The 17,905-nt window shown below is 38.6% G+C and overlaps 1 protein-coding gene across 2 annotated transcripts in view; it reads right to left on the reverse strand.

Moving 5' to 3' along the window:
• Positions 1-17,905, reverse strand: part of NALF1 (NALCN channel auxiliary factor 1) — a 779,391-nt gene that overhangs the window by 476,829 nt on the left and 284,657 nt on the right. The gene's annotated exons all lie outside the window — the stretch shown is intronic.

Consider the following 17,905-nt stretch of genomic DNA (forward strand, 5'->3'; position numbering starts at 1 on the left):
TCAATAGGATTCCTCTCACACTTCTCTTGTGACACTCTTACTGTGACTGCCCATTTAAAAATACTTCCTTTGAGAGGAGAGAATGACATAGCCAGAAGGCTACATCTTGCCACACAGTCCACACACTAACTCTATTATGTATTTACAGCTAGTTCTAACAAGGAGGCAAAACAATGATGTTGAAAAAAAGACCATTGCTTTTTGCTCAAAACACAGGGTAAAATCAGGTTTCAGAGTGGTAGCCATGTTAGTCTGCATCAGCAAAAAGAACAAGGAGTACTTGTGGAACCTTAGAGACTAACACATTTATTTGAGCATAAGCTTTCATGGGCTAAAGCCCACTTCATCAGATGCATGCAGTGGAAAATCAGGGTAAAATTAGTAATTTTGTGACCTACAATTTCTCTCCTATCACAGAATGGCTATTTTTTATATAAAAATTATGAAAACCTATTAACCACTTATTAGAAACCTGACACCTTCCAGACACAAGACATCTCATTAAAACAAAGCCCTCCAGGTTCCATGCACTGGTCACTATTAATAAATCACCTGGCACTTCAAACTTCTTCATTTGCACTTCTGCTGCTCAGCTTGCAAGATTTAAGGCAGAACTAAGCCATTCCTCCCTAAGCTACGTTTTGCCTAGGCTTTTTCTCCTGTTCTCACCCTGTTAGGTAGATGTGTGTGTGTTTTTTCCCTTCTTTTTTGCCAGCACAGTGTCAAGTGGATATACTAATTGACCTCTTGCTGCTTTGTTAGTCTCAGTTAGAAACTTAAGACACTGGTGATTTATTATAGTTTTCATTCCAGGCAGTGTGGCCCTTACTCTGACTTCCTTTATAGTAAAGAAAAAAAGAGTGTGAAATGCTTAACCATTGTTACATTACATAAAATATGTTTCACAATATTAAAATGTGTATTGATAAAAATGAGCTTGCAAGAATATGACAAATTGAAGAGATAATTAGCTAAAATAAATTTGCCAAAGTATTTTGCATATCAAAAGGTAATATGGTTTGGGAGTCATTCGGAGTAATGTGTATGTACTTTTCAACTATATTTTTATACAGCATTTTAATTCTTTCATGCAAGGGCATCTCAGAAAGTATTTTCAGGCAGCTTTATTTAGTATCCAGATTATCCCTTCAAGGTGCCACATTTAGTGAAATCACTTTTTCTCAATTTGAAAATTTTACTAAACTATTCAGTAGAAGCAATAATTTTTTTTAAAGAGAACCTTTTTATATTTTTCAGATGTAAAACTGGAAATGTGTTCCTTAGTATTTTTAATTTAAAAAATAAATTATTTAAAAATGTAGGCTCTTTTCCATGAAATATGCAGTGAAACTTCGAAGAACTTCACTGATCCATACAATGTAAATGTCAACAAACCCTGGGTTCCTGTCATGATGGTAGTTTGTGTTGACAATTGTCTTTTCCCCAATCTACCACATGCACAATTATTCCTTTCCCAAGCCTTCCTATTTAACATAGGAAGGCAAAGCCCCTTCAGAATTTTCTCAGATTCATTATGTAGGACACTGGTGTTTCTAACTGAAATTACTGGCTCTGGACTGCTTGTTTGGAAATAAATATTTCTTTTACAAGATTGTTTAGACAAGGTTTTATCACTGCCACATTTTTTCTACTCCTTTTTCCAGTGTTTGCAGCCCCAGTGCTCCATCAGTCAAAGATTTTTCTGTTGCTCAGACCTTTGAGAAATCTGCAGGTTAAACAGCCAGCAAGGCTCCCTGTAAGCAGGCATTCATGTTTACAAAAGCACACTGTCGATCAACTTCAAGCAGGCGTTGGGAGCGTCTGCCACCTTGCTAGGATAAACGTGTTTGAAACGTGCATACAGAAAAAAAGTCTGTTCCAAGAACTAACATGGTTGAGGTTTTGTTTTTTTTAAACCAGTGACACTGTATTATTGATGAGTAGCTTCTCTCCAGCTTCTCTCCTAGATGCCTTAATGCTGGGTCCATTCAGTGCTCACTAGAACTGAGCAGAGAAAGACAATTCCATCTTACGGAAACTTACCAGGTTTTAGAGTAGTGGCTGTGTTAGTCTGTATTCGCAAAAAGAAAAGGAGTACTTGTGGCACCTTAGAGACTAACAAATTGAATTCATCCGATGAAGTGAGCTGTAGCTCACGAAAGCTTATGCTCAAATAAATTTGTTAGTCTCTAAGGTGCCACAAGTACTCCTTTCCTTTTTACCAGATTTTGAAATTCATTTTTGTTGGAACCAAAGCTAAACCTTTTCCACAAACAGAATTGTGTCAGAGAGGAGAGAGTATGTCTGTGTCCTTGTGGTTGGGGCACTGGTCTATGGAAGATATTGGTACAAATCCTTGCTCTGTCTCATTCTGAGAGGAGAATTGCTCATCCCAGATCATTAAAAACCAGGCAGACTAGGGATCTGAATTTAAGTCTGCAATATCCCAGACCAATATCCCAGCTGTAGATTCAGAGTCACTCACGCTCTCCTCATGTCTTCCTGATGAAAGTGATGTGGAAATCATGATGTCTCAGTGAGACATCATATTTTGACAGCAACATTCTGACCAGCTCTAATGCTCATCCTTGAGGTAGTCTCAAGCTCACGCTGTAGTTGTACCTATGGTTTCTTGTAGAGTGAAAAAATATTTCACTGGACTCTGGGGCTGTGCTGACAACCTTTCTTCTCTGCTAAAGATGCTGGCTTGATTAAAAAGTCATCAAGATACAGATCATGCAGTCAGTAAATAATAATTTGAGCATTGAATATCTGTTGTAAAGTCATAAATCATAAATACAGTAAGCATAAACTAAAATTAGAGGGGTTGATTCTACTCTCACACTGGTTTCAGACTGGTGTGATGTCATTGACTTCAGTACCTTACTCCTGATTTACAAGGTTAGGAGATCCTGCATATTTAGTAAATTGTATTATTAAAACCTATCTAGTATATTTGTTCATGCTGTTAGAAAGCCTTGTTATGGGAAATATAAGATTAGACTTGAAACTTACAAAAACCCATTGGTAGAAATCAAGGACTCCTTCAAGTCCAGGATATGAACCTCACCAGTCAGTTTGCCTGGATGACAGAGGAATACATGGCTCCCATTTGTTTTGAATTTGCACCAGACTTCTTCAGACCCATTCACCTCTCCTCTTTCTGGAGGACCTAAGCTGAGTTAAGATTACATTTCCACCGGCCTCCTCAATACATTGTTAAAAACACATCTACCAATTAAATATACAAAAATTACCTGAGAAGAAGCAATGTTTCCTCTTGTATGCTGTTACATCTGTTTGATGCGAACCCTCCACCTTGCGGCCAAGAAGACTAGAGAAATTCATTAGGCCTTTGCCCATTTCCAACTTCCTGGGCTCATCCAATTGTTAAAAAAGTTTCTTTTTGCCTTTTGCTTAGTCTGCTTTTTTGTTAGCTGAAGACTCTCTCCTGCAAGTTACTGAACTCTGCCATGGAGAGACTGTGCTCTTGCTTAGAATACAGAGTTTGCTCAACTACTGCACATATTGTTTTCCACACAGTCCAGTGAAATGTGCACAGCATTCAACTACGCAAGTAACGATCACAGTTGTATTGAAGTGAGCATGTCAGTGGACAGAGATGGGGCACAGTGGCTCAAAGGTGAACATGTGCATGTGAATAGTCTATTTTCATTACGGCAGGATTTTTACTCCCAACCTATAGTATTACTTTGTCCAAGTGTGCAGAAGAACTGACCTCAGAAGAAAATGAAAGTGGAGGCTATCATGTGGGCCACTCACAGAATAAGTTCTAACAGTTCTCCTCAAAACTATAACTCTAACTAGTTGCTCTATGCTTCATAACATGTGCTGGGAACATTGTCTTTGCTGCACTGCTAACCCCCTGGTGCCTGATTCCTTGAGTTTACTTTATCATGCTAGTTAGTGAGTTATCCAGGATTCAGAAACAGCTAGCAAGTCAGCAAGTCAGAATTTCCTTTTCGCGGGAAATGCTGAAAAGTTGGGGGGGAAATTATTCAATTTCTGAACAAAAAGGTAGAAATTGTGTAATTTCCCGAGGAAGGAAAATTATTTCAAACTCTTTTTCTTCCAGAATAATCAAAATGTTTTAATTCATTTTTTTAAACAAAATGCCACATGGGAGCCCAAGCTCTGAGGCTCCTGGCTCAAGCTGGATCTGGGGCTCTCAGGCTCCCCTGCCACAGATCTGGGATTTCAATCCAGGGCTCTCAGGACTTCCAGTGTTCTGGCTCTATAGCAGGAAGCCTGCAATTCCTGGGACCCCTGACCATGGCAGTCTGAATGTTGGCTGCTGAAGAGCCAGGCAGGTGAGCTAGTAGAAAACTACGCAGGGAGCTGATGGAAACCTGTCAATGTTCTGTTGGAACATTGATCAAAATAGGTATGTTCTCACAAAACAATTTTATATAGTTGAACCTGCATTTTCTGAGGGAAAAAATTAGAAAATTTCCAACCAGCTCAACTCAGAAATCCGACCAGTGGGTCAGAATTGCACTAACAAATATAATCTGTACCTAGGCATAATCTAGCTTTAAGTGTCCTTTCACCTTCACACAAAAGGACCATTAGATACATTTATTTTACAACCACATAACAATTTGACTTTGCTTAAAGTCAAAGGAACTTTAACATAATTTATTCTCAAAGGATCAAAACAGGAGTAATGTTACAATATTGTTCAATGCTTATCTGAGTGCAGAATATCTCCCTATAGGAATGCTTGAAGAAGGATCATTCAGTAAAAAGCACTTTCTTTCTGTGATGTAAAGCCAAGAAACTGGATGAAGGAGTTATAGAAAGGTATAGCATGATCCAATGGCTGGAAGTTGAATATAGACAAATTCAGACCAGAAATAAAGGTGTACATTTTTAACAGTGAGAGTAATTAATCATTGGAATGAACAACTTACCCAGGGTCATGGTGGATTTTCAATCACTGGCAATTTTTAAATCAAGATTGCATGTTTTTCTATAATATATGCTTGAGGAATTATTTTGGGAGAAATTCTATGGCCTATACAGGAGGTCAGACTAGATAATCACAATGGTCCCTTCCACCTTGGAATCTATAACATTGGGATAAGCTCACTGACTATATATTTTAAAATCATGAATTATACCAGTTTTCAAATATTAGAGTTTATTGGTAGTTGCATAAAAGGAACTTTATATAAAGGACGTTACCTTGGCAATGAACATGAAAATGGCCACACTGGGTCAGACCATTGGTCCACCTAGCCCAGTAACCTGACTTCCAGCAGTGGTTGATGACAGAAGCTTCATAAGGAGAAAACAGAAGAGGGAAATTTATTGAGTGATCCATCCCGTCATCCAGTCCCAGGATCTAGCATTCAGAGGTTTATGAATACCCAGAGCATGGGGTTGCATCACTGGCATTAATAGAGCTATCCTTCATGAACTTATCTAATTATTTTTTGAACCCAGTTATACTTTTGGATTTCACAATATCCCCTGGCAATGAGTTCCACAGGTTGACTGTGTATTATGTGAAGAAGTACTTCCTCATGCTTGTTTTAAACCTGCTGCCTATTCATTTCATTGGGTGACCTGGTTTGTGTGTTATGTGGAGGGGTAAATAACACTTCCCTATTCACAATCTCCTCACCTTTTATAGACCTCTATCATATCCCCCCTTAATAATCTCTTAACAATCCTAGTCTTTTTAATCTCTCCTCAAAGGAAAGCTGTTCCATACCCATAATTGTTTTGTTACCCTTCTCTGTACTTTTTCAAATTCTAATGTATCTTTTTTTGAGATGGGACAATGCCAACTGCATGCTGTTTGCACAGTGAGGGCATACCATGGATTTATATAGTGGCATTATCATATTTACTGTCTTATCTCTTTCCCAACAGTTCCTAACATTCTGTTAGCTTTTCTGACTGCTGCTGCACATTGAGCAGATGTTTTCAGAGAACTATCCACAGTGACTCCAAGATCTCTTTCTTGAATGGTAACAGCTAATTTATACCCCATCATTTTGTATGTATAGCTGGAATTATATTTCCCGATATGCATTACTTTGAATTTATCGACATTGAATTTCATCTGCTATTTTCAGAGTAACAGCCGTGTTAGTCTGTATTCGCAAAAAGAAAAGGAGTACTTGTGGCACCTTAGAGACTAACCAATTTATTTGAGCATGAGCTTTCGTGAGCTCACGAAAGCTCATGCTCAAATAAATTGGTTAGTCTCTAAGGTGCCACAAGTACTCCTTTTCTATCTGCTATTTTGTTGCCCCATCACCCAGTTTTCTGAGATCCCTTTGTAACTCTTCACAGTCTGCTTCAGACTCAACACTCTTGAATAATGAAGTAGTATTACCTAAATAACTACCGGTACAGATCATCTATGATGCAGAATTTTGATAAGAACCCCTCTTTAGATTTTTGAGTTCCTGAATGGAGTTGGGAGAATGTTAAAACATGGAACAGCCACTGATTTGGCTGTTTGCACTAATTTTCATATTGCATAGTCATGCCAAGTTATTAAGCATCAAAGTCATTTCTATGATGTATGCTACTTCCCCACACATCCTTGCTGACAATCAGATTAAGGTAGATCATCATGCTTAGCATGTGTCTGAGGCACAACCTGACTCAAAATATTTCACATATAATACCCACCAAGTTAGAAAAGAACAGTACAGGTATATATATGCAATAGATAGAAACATAAGGTCCCAATAATGCAAACACATGTGATTTACCTTTCTTTATGTGAGACATTCCATTGAATTTAATATGATTACTGCAGCTAACTAAGTACATACACATGTGTTTGCAGGATAAGGGACTAGCCTGCTTTCTTTTTTAAAATGTTAGATTTTGATTAGTGGAAGCATTTGGGCTGAGAAATTCAAAAATCTCAGAGTTAGCCTAATTCTGCTCCCACTGAAGTCAATGAGGGACACTGAAAGCTTTCAAAAAAATCCCACCCTTAACTCCTAGGTAGACAGGAGATGTACAAATAATGGTGACACTATTTCTCTTTGGGTTTCTTTGTTGTTGTTTTTTAACTTATTTCCCCCTCTATGGATTATAAATGTACACATGGAAACTCTGAACTGGGGAGAGGGTAGCCAAGTTAGCTCCAGTGTTTCACTTGACCATTTAACCACGTCAGTCTAACTTTCTTCAATAATAGCACATCTTTACTTCTATGGCTAAGCTGTTCTTTAACTGGCTTTTTTAAAAAGGCAAATGAACTTTTTTTTAAAAAACATTACATTTGAAGCTAGCATTTGCATCTTGCCTGTGTTAAAATTAAAGAAAGAACAGGAGCCAAAAGCATAAAGCAATAGACTTGTATATTTACTTTTTTGCAGCCTAACCTCAGCAAGAATTATTACTGTATTACTTTAAAAGTTTCTCATTGCATTTTTTGTTTCTGGATTTTTCTTAAAAAGTTAAATTGTTTGCAGTTTTATTTATTATTATTATTATTATTATTACTACTTTAAAAATGCAACAGTGACTCTGTCTATAGAAATAAAACATCTGTAAAATAAAAAGCAGAAGCTTAACCAACTGAGCTATAGAATCTTCATTCAGGAAAGAAGAACTGTAATGAAGCGATATTAAGGTCTTTATTTTGGGCACTAAAAACTGCCATTTTTTTTCATTACTATCATAAGAGGATACAGAGAATGACAACAAACAATATTTTTTAAAAAAATGAATATAAAATTTCAAACTGAGCTCCTAATTCACAGTAAAGGATGTGTGTATTCAAAGGGTAAAATCCTTTTTCCAGATCTGGTGCCCATGATTCAAGGATGTTGATACATTGGAGAGGGTTCAGAGAAGAGTCATGAAAATGATTAAAGGATTAGAAAATCTGCCTTCTAGTGCTAGCCTAAATTAAACTAAATAGACTGAGTTCCTTGAGTCTATGTCTACACTACAGACTTTATAGCGGCCTAGCTGTACCACTGCAGCTGCGCCACTGTAAGGTCTCCTGTGTAGCTGCTCTACACTGGTGGGATAGAACTCTCCAGCCAGCATAATTAAACCACTCCCAATGAGGGGCAGTAGTTATGTTGGTGGGAGAGCATCTCCTGCCAATATAGCACTGTCCACACCAGCACTTTTGTCAGTGAAACTTATGTCGGTCTAGGGGTATTATTTCACACCCCTGACTAACAAAAGTTTTACCAACAAAAGTGCTAGTGTAAACAAAGCCCACAAGAAGGTTAAGGGGTGACTTGATTACAGTGTATAAGTACCTACATGGGTAACAAATATATAAAAAGAATATCCCAACATTTTGTCTCTAAATTTCTGCATAAATACAAAGTCTAATAACATTATTTAAAAATATTTTTTTATTTGTGATATTACTTATTAGGTCTGAGTTAAATCACAAGAATACAGGCAACATACCAGATTTATAATCCCTGTGTAGATATTAATGGTGTGTATCTGTCTAATTTGGCTCAAGCTCCTATCAAGAGTCAGTCATTACTACAACGAAAGGAGTTTTCAGATCTGCAATGTGCTAAATCCATGTTTACACTAAAAAAATTCCAAACTTGCTAATAGATTAATATAATAAATCCTGTCACAAAAATCTGAATCAAATATAAGTATCAACCTTCTGAGTTTTATTTTACCACCTCTAAGTTATCTTCCAGATCACGGTCACAAATAAGCAAACAAAGCTGATTTGACAGTTTAACCTTTAATGTTTAAAAAGGGCCAACAGCCTCATTCAGCACAGTAGGATATTTCATTATAAAAAATAAGAGAACACCAAAAGGAGATTATTGACAAGAAAAAGCATGATTGGGGCAAATCTTCATTTTATGTTATGCATTTCATGGAAGATTATGGTCCTGTCAGACTCATCAATATGCAACAAGTATCAGTGTCTCCATGTGATCTCCTTCAACCATGCACCGTTAGGGACAATTTCTGCTCACATCAGAACAGTCCGGTTGACTTCAGTTGGCTTAGTAAAGTTAGCAGCATTTGGCCATAGATTAGCTAGTTCTTTTTGCAGAGGAACAATGATCATTATGAATTTCTACCATGCACAAACAAAAAAATGCAGGTATATGAAGAAATGAGTACTTTACTCATATTCAAATAGTATTATATACTCTCTATTCAGCATTTTATTATTTCCCAACAGCTATCTTTTAAAAAAGAATAGTGAAAGTTCTCTAATAACAGTATTTTTTTTCTTTTGTTCTTGGCTTCAGAATATGTGAAATAGCCCTTTGGAAATATGTGGCTGTGAATATTATAAATGTGCTACTAAAACGAAACCCACATTGAAATACTAAACTCACAGGGAAATTCAGTAAACTTAAATCAAAAATTGAACCAACTTGTTTGTTGGGATCACACAACTTTGTCAGCTCTGCAGGAGCAGTGTAGGACCCATGAACCGTGGCACCTTCACAACCCTCTTTCTCTCCCAACATCCCACCATGATCCCTATTGACTAATTTGTATTCTTTAGATGATGAGATGGACAGAGTATATCAGTGGTCTGCAAAGAACTTCTAGGCAGCCAGTTGACCTGCTCCCCACATGTTTTGTCTTTAGTGCACTGGCATTGTAAGCCTGCACTTTACCACATCCATAGGATGTATCTTCAGAAGAGCAGGTGGCAAGTTCATTTCCAGTGCAACAGAAGAGGGGATAGGAAATGCTTGTCTATTTCTTCTGCATTAAAGATCATCTACTCCTTTATTGGGTGGAGAACCCCAGAATGTACCACATAGTACTAAGTAATCGAGTGACCATAATAACAAGGAACCCAGAAACCCCTTTTACTAATCAGAGCATTCCATGATGAATCAGCCCTATAATATGGTAAGGTCCTATGAAGTGGCAGCAACAGCCCACCAGGAAAAAAAAAAAAAACATTTTCTAGTCCTGCTGCTTCTGTGGAGAGGGGAAGTAAGCAATGTGCTCATGGAAGATATTTTCCTCTGAATATACTAGAAGTGGCAATGGGGAGAAAGAGGTTTGCCTCTCAGGTCCCTTTATACATATGTGGCGAGCAGACTAGTTGGCAGCAGGCAAATATTTCAGACAGGTCAAACATATGTCTTCTACCCCTGCCTCTAATAACCAACTAAATGTGTGGGTTGTGGAGGGGCTCCTTGGATGTGTTGGGAGAGTGTGTTTTAGGTGAATGAGAAGAGATTGTCACTGAGCTTTGTGGGAGGGATATATTGCTAAAATAAATCATAAGACTCATGAGTTTCTCCAGGATTCTCACGTTTTTCTTGGATTTCACAACTTCAAGAAATCAAAAACTGTAAGCAAAATTTGGGGTCACAGTTCCTGGGTAATGTAGCTCACTACTTTGAAGGGTTTGGGCAAATGATGCAAACTCAATAAAGCTCTGCTGAAAACCCATATGTAAAGGGAGCGATGTGGTAGTGTATTTTTAAAAGTGAGATGAAATAGTTACTTACCACCTCACAAAGAATATGGAAATCATGTTCTTTCCCCAGAAATGTGGTCATTTCCCTCAGATGTATAGTCAATATTTGCATGCTTTTCAATAATGTGTTATTAATAAATTATGTTAGGGAAAGAGAACATGAACCAAATGTTTATTTTTTAAGTGAATGCCTTTAGCTGAGAATATGCTCAGTGAACTGTAACTTGAAAATACATTGGGGAATATACAATACTTGTTTATTAGATTACATATTGTCTGCAGCTGGTTGCACACAGGTGAAGTGCAATAAATACTGGCACTGATCTGAAAAGATCTATGGAATGGAACGTGGAGTTGCAAGTGTATTGCTTTGCTGAGAGCTGCAGTTGATTTAGCATACTCTTTCATTTTCACTTAGCAGCAATTCACAAACTGGAATAAGGTCACATATGTAGTAGGGACCGAAGAATAAGTTTGGTTAAATTAAGAATTAACCCAAATCTTCACCATCACTCAAACCTAATTCAAACCAAATTTTTTTCCAACATTGGAACATGTTTGATTAAATACGTGGCAACTTTATTTAAAGGAACAGCCCTCAGGGCCTCATATAGGATTTAAAAGCGTAAAAAAATGGAAAAACACTGCCCTCACGGTCCCTTGATGTTTTGGGGTTTGTCTTTCCCTCCCTACTCTTGTGCATCTTTCAGTGTTTATGCATTTTTAAGAGTCTTTCCTCTCTGTCTCCCTATTTTTTCAGCTTGCCCCCCGTGATGGGTTTGGTCACAGAGATCCCCTTGGGACTGTCACCTGATGTGCTACGATTACCTCTGAGTCCATTTTCCCTGCCAGCTTGGGACTCCAGAACCCTGCCTTGTTGAGCCAGATACACTAGCCAGCTGCAACACAGACCCAGGTCTGGTCCACGCCCCCAAAGCTGCAGTCTTAACTGAAAACAACTTAGCAGGTTACCTGCCTCCAGCAACCAGACACCCAGCTCCCAATGGTATCCAAGCCCCAAATAAATCTGTATTACTCTGTATAAAGCTTATACAGGGTAAACTCATAAATTGTCTGCCCTCTATAACACTGATAGAGATATGCACAGTTGTTTGCTCCCCCAAGTATTAATCACTTACTCTAGGTTCATTAATAAACAAAAGTGATTTTATTAAGTATAAAAAGTAGGATTTAAGTGGTTTCAAGTAATAAACAGACAGAACAAAGTAAGTCACCAAGCAAAATAAACCAAAAACACTCAGGTCTAAGCCTAATACAGGGATCGGCAACCTTTGGTATGTGGCCCACCAGAATAAGCCCCCTGGCGGGCCGGGCCGGTTTGTTTACTTGCTGTGTCTGCAGGTTCGGCTGATCGTAGCTCCCACTGGCCGCGGTTCACCACTCCAGGCCAATGGGGGCTGTGGGAAGCAGCAGCCAGCACATCCCTCGGCCCACACCACTTCCCACAGCTCCCATTGGCCCTGAGCGGCAAACTATGGCCAGTGGGAGCTGTGATCGGCCAAACCTGTGGATGCGGCAGGTAAACAAACTGGCCCAGCCCACCAGGGGGCTTACCCTGGTCGGCTGCATGCCAAAGCTTGCCGATTCCTGGCCTAATACATTAAGAAACTGATTACAGGTAATCTCACCCTCAGAAATGTTCCAATAAGCTTCTTTCACAGACTAGATACCTTCTTAGTCTGGGCCCAATCCTTTCCCCGGTCCAATGCTTATTAGTTACAGCAGACATCTTAGGTGGAAAGTAGTGGCTCTCTCATGACTGGCCTCCTTTGTTCTGCTCCACTCCCTTTTATAGCTTTGGCACAAGGCGGGAATCTTTTGTCTTTCTGGTCCGCACCCCTCCTTTTAAATGGAAAAGTACCAGATTTAAAATGGATTTCAGCACCAGGTGACATGGTCGCATGTCCCTGTGAGACCTCGTTCTTCATTATCCCTGGGCTGGCCCACATGTACACAGGAAAGCCTGCAGATAAATAAACCAATTCACAACCAATTTTCCTAGTCAGTGGGAGCCATCAAGAGTCCAAGCCACCATTAATGGCCCACACTTTACATAATTACAAATAGGACCTCAGAGTTATACTTCATATTTCTAGCTTCAAATACAAGAATGATACATGTATACAAATAGGATGAACATACTCAGTAGATTATAAGCTTTGTAATGATAACTTTCAAGAGACCTTTTGCATAAAGCATATTCCAGTTACATTATATTCACATTCATAAGCATGTTTTCATAAAGCATATGGAGTGCAACTCACCCCCCCACACATACATTTTTTAAACATCTTGTTTCTTCTCTCTCTCCCTCCCTCCTCTTCCCAGCTAAAGCAGCACAGAGTCAAGCATTTCTCTCCCATTTTGTTGCTGTTCCAAGTCCATTGCCCTCTACCCTTATCATGAATCTCAGCTGTGCACTGCTGGTTCTCTGGTGTTTGGAGCCTCTGTAGCACACACACTGTGCTCTGTCTTTATACAACTACACAACAAGCACCTATTCTCGAAGAACCTGTCAGCCTTGAGACCCTTCATGAACCAAGGCCTATCCTATTTATCTATCTTAGGAGTTTAGATATAATTATCATCCTGCCCCATGTCAACCATCATTGCCATCCACTATCCAGCAGTAGCCTTCCCAACCATCCCCAGTGAAGTATACAATCTCCCTAACCAAACAAGCTTTTAAGTTTAAAGGTACACTGTGGTTTTCCCTCATATTATGCCCCAAAATGCAGCACAATAAAGTAATATTCAAAACATTCACCCCCTACCTCTTTCCCTTGCTGACAGGTTAGTGGTTGACATAGAGAGATGTCTACCACTAGCTCCAGACTTTTATAACCCCATAATAAACACTAGTGTGTGTAGATTATGGGAAAACTAAGCAGGTTATACTAAACTGCAGAAGGAAGTCAGTTGTCCCCAGCAACAATTTACAATGGAAGTTGAAAAAAAAATACTTTGGACACCCATGTGCAATGCAACCTTGAACTGGGGAGGAGTGAGCTAACCCCTTGTAGAGGAAACTCATCAGAGAAGTTGATGACCACAAAATCACTAGTCTTTTGATTAGAAGGATTTGGCTAAGCACCCACCACTTAGGATGCTTATCTGAAGTAAATGTTGCAAACTTACCAAGGTTTTGCCCAGCACCCGCATATGTGGTTACGCCTTATGGTGGTCTGATTGTACATTTTAGCATGAGTCAGATAGTATTGATAGGAATTCATCCTCTCTCATTTTCATGAAATTCGGATTGCACAGTTTCTCTGGCATAACTTTAAATAACAGACCAACCAAAACAGTTCAGGGCCCAGCCAGTTAGGTCTAACTTCTCCTCTATCTAAAAGTTTTGTCATGGGTATGACCTACTTTATATACAAATGAAATTAAATCAAATATTAAAATGATGGTTACTCTTCTTCTGTTTAACACTTTGGGCAAAAAAAGCTCAAGAAGTGACATTTTTGCTCATGATGCCTTCTACTAGATTAGGAAAATGATTATAATACAAATGTTTTAATGTTGCAGGTGAAAACTTACAATGCTGGATGTCATCTAATGACCTCCTTCCTACTTCACAATACAGAATGAAATATACTATAAGTCCGAGAAAATTGTGCACTACTGTTGATATTAAAATAAGGTTTAGGTGTCTGCACAGTGGATGCACCATAGTTCATCTCATTGCAATTACATGTTTGTTATTTGGTGTCTAGCATAGTCTAAAAAAGGGATGTTTTCACATGAGGAGAACTTCAGGAGAAAGTTGGGAACAAGAGGAAGAAGCAGCTCAATCTTAATGGAGACATCAAGCAATTAGTAGAATGGGAAGATGTAATATTCTCTTATTATTCCTTTTTCAATAAAAATACATAAAACTTGTAGTTAAAATGTTTTATTATGTTTTTTTTTTTAAAATCATTACAGAAGAAATATCGGGATAAAATGCTTGAAAATTAAAGAATGTTAACAAATTCCCCACGACATTCTTTTTGTTAAGGAGTCAGATAAAAGCATGCTTGCTGGAGTCCTCATGTGACAAGGCAATGGAGAAGATAATTCCCCCTGTCTCTTTTGTACCAGGAAGAGGCTTTCAGGTTGTAATTGGCTCAGTTTTCAATACTCAAACTAGCAAAGAACATATAAACTTGACCAAAAATATATAGAGACAAGATTATGAAGTTAACTTGAAAGATCATTCATTTGATTTGACTGTCCCTTCACTGACCTGAGAAGCTCATCCGAGAGTTGCATCTTGTGGTATTCTTGCCAATGTTCTCTTTCAGCATTTCCTTTGGGACATGAGTTTTGATAAGGAGCTTCCAAAATAGGAAGGTGATACCATCCATGGGCCACACCCTGGGACCCGGTTTTTCTGAAAATCTTTCCGTCTCATATTGTAAATTGAATGTTTATGTCCTCCTGCCCCATTGTTAATCCATCATGGCAGATAAGGAACTTTTTCTTTTGTAATTATCCTCTGGGCCTCTGTGTATGATAACTGCTCATTTCAGACAGCTGCAAGAAACAGGCCTCTCAGTCTGAGATGAAGTAGATGATGGTGGAGAGGGAAAAGGACTTGGGACCAAACAGAGGTTTCTGCTTCACTGCTGTCTCTGCTTTACTAAACTTCACAGAGAGCAGCTGTTGCCTCAGGATCTTTCTTTCAATCTGCTCAAGCATCTTTAATGTCCGGGGACTCTCCAGTGACAGCATGTGGTTCTGTTGTCAAGGAGGAAATCTCTGCTGGTAGATACAGAACTGGCAGATGGAGAAAGTCCTGTAAATTAAAACAAATACACATTTTTAGCCGATATAACCCAATAGCTTCTATTTTTACAGAGTTACATAAAGATGCCACTTGCTGGAGTGTACAGTCTGAACTTACTTCTGAAGCCTGGAGAAGTCTTCACCAGGGAGGAGCAGGATCGTGCACTCTGTTTGGCTACTGAAAAGGACAGGGACGGGGGAAAGCATCTCCAAGGTAGATGCTGATGACGGTGCTGGAGGTAAAGCTGATGACTAACACCTGTCCTCATCCAAGCTGACTAAGTAGATGCAGAGTCTCTTTTTGGAGATCCGGGTTATAAGCCACAAGAGGTTTATGGGAGATCATGGTTTTTATGTTCATACTCAGATTATAAGCAACATCCTATCATTCCACAATACAACATTATTTAACATACCTAGATTATTTTAAAAGTCTGCATATTTTATCAAAGCTTATTATTTGTAATGCATTTTGTGGGCTGTCATTGAAACTGTGGAAAATGTAATTTGATTTTCTCCTTTTCTTTCTTAACATCTTCTACTACTTACCTCTGTAGGACTTTTAACTCCTCCCTTTCTGCCTTGTATAGTTGTGTGGCAAGTGTCCCTGTTCTGTCACCTAAGGAACTGCAGGAAGGAGAGGTGGCTCTGAAGTACTTAGCCTTTTCACAGCTGCAATTTTTTTCCCCATCAGTCAAGATCAGGTGAGTCCATCAAACACCGTGCTTAACAGCAAGAAAGTCAGTTTTTACCATTCAAACTTGTTTCTTGCAAGTCCTTCTGTCCCTCTACCACAGTGGCCTAGGCTTCAGAGAGGTATTAGTGATTCCCACAATCAGAAGACCTCTTAGAACTGAAGTAAAATATTATTTTTTTTATTTTGGAAAATGTGGATGAAGCAGCCTTCTACATGACCCCGCCCACCTCCCAAACATTTCTTTAACAAACCTTGAACATCTTGTTTAAGTTTTTCTATGCCTCTCCAAGTAGTTCAGTAAGTTGATTCCAGTTAAAATCCTGTTCCACACCTTTCAAGATTCTTCCCCCACTCTGAACTCTAGGGTACAGATGTGGGGACCTGCATGAAAACCTCCGAAGCTTACTTTCACCAGCTTAGGTTAAAACTTCCCCAAGGTACAAATTAATTTTATCCTTTGTCCCTGGATCTCCACTGCCACCACCAAACTCTAACTGGGTTTACTGGGAAAGGTAGTTTGGACATGACTTTCCCCCCAAAATCCTCCCAACCCTTGCACCCCACTTCCTGGGGAAGGTTTGGTAAAAATCCTCACCAATTTGCATAGGTGACCACAGATCCAAATCCTTGGATCTGAGAACAATGAAAAAGCATTCAGTTTTCTTACAAGACGACTTTTAATAGAAGTAAAGAAATCCCCTCTGTAAAATCAGGATGGTAGATACCTTACAGGGTAATTAGATTCAAAACATAGAGAATCCCTCTAGGCAAAACCTTAAGTTACAAAAAGGACACACAGACAGGAATAGTCATTCTATTCAGCACAGTTCTTTTCTCAGCCATTTAAAGAAATCATAATCTAACACGTACCTAGCTAGATTACTTACTAAAGTTCTAAGACTCCATTCCTGGTCTATCCCTGGCAAAAGCAGCATACAGACAGACACAGACCCTTTGTTTCTCTCTCTCCTCCCAGCTTTTGAAAGTATCTTGTCTCCTCATTGGTCATTTTGGTCAGGTGCCAGCGAGGTTACCTTTAGCTTCTTAACCCTTTACAGGTGAGAGGATTTTTCCTCTGGCCAGGAGGGATTTTAAAGGGGTTTACCCTTCTCTTTATATTTATGACAACACCGACATCTGAAGTGCTCCAGATCCATACAGGTGGTTGTGGAGCATTATACATTTCTACACCCTGTTCTGAGCCACCTATTTTGGTCTATTTAAAAAAAGAATAGACAGTATCTTTGAATTAGCCTTAGATTTCTTCTACCAACAGCAGGGAACATCAAAGCAGGAGTATCCCTATAACAGCAGGCATTTTACACATGGACTAACATAACTAAACTTTTGTGATAACAGCACAAGAGCATGTTCTGATTTACTTGTCAGAAGTGGTCTATATTTTTTAAGCAGGCGTGTCACAATGGCTGTTTTATTAGTGAATGATGTGACAATGTAACCTCTGCTTTGCAAATGAACTTTGTAAGTGAATGATAGATTGTGGTAACATGGTCTGATGTGAATTTCATGAGAAATCATGGAATATAGTTTTCCTTGAGGGTCACATAGACAATGCGTGTCACAAATGTTAGCTACAAAGTAGGGATGAGTGAGCATTGTACATATTTACCTAGAAAGGCAAAAAGTAGATGCTTATTCTAAGATCATATATGGTAAATATATATTTACCATATATATATATGGCAAAATATATTTGCACTAAATATATATATATATATATATATATATACTATAGTGCACTATTTGTACTAAAAATAGCCACTCCTCTTCTCCAGGGTACTGGCACAAAACATGTAATTTGCATGCTTTAGTACCAAAATACAGCCTGGCTAAAACATGCATGAAAAAGCAAACCATTCTCAAATTAAATAAGTTAGACATTTAAGAACCAGAATGAACCTCATAACCAATGCATTTTCCCTTATATGCTTGAATTGTTC

This window comes from Caretta caretta, chromosome 1 (genome assembly GCF_965140235.1).
Source record: "Caretta caretta isolate rCarCar2 chromosome 1, rCarCar1.hap1, whole genome shotgun sequence".
NCBI lineage: Eukaryota > Metazoa > Chordata > Testudines > Cheloniidae > Caretta > Caretta caretta.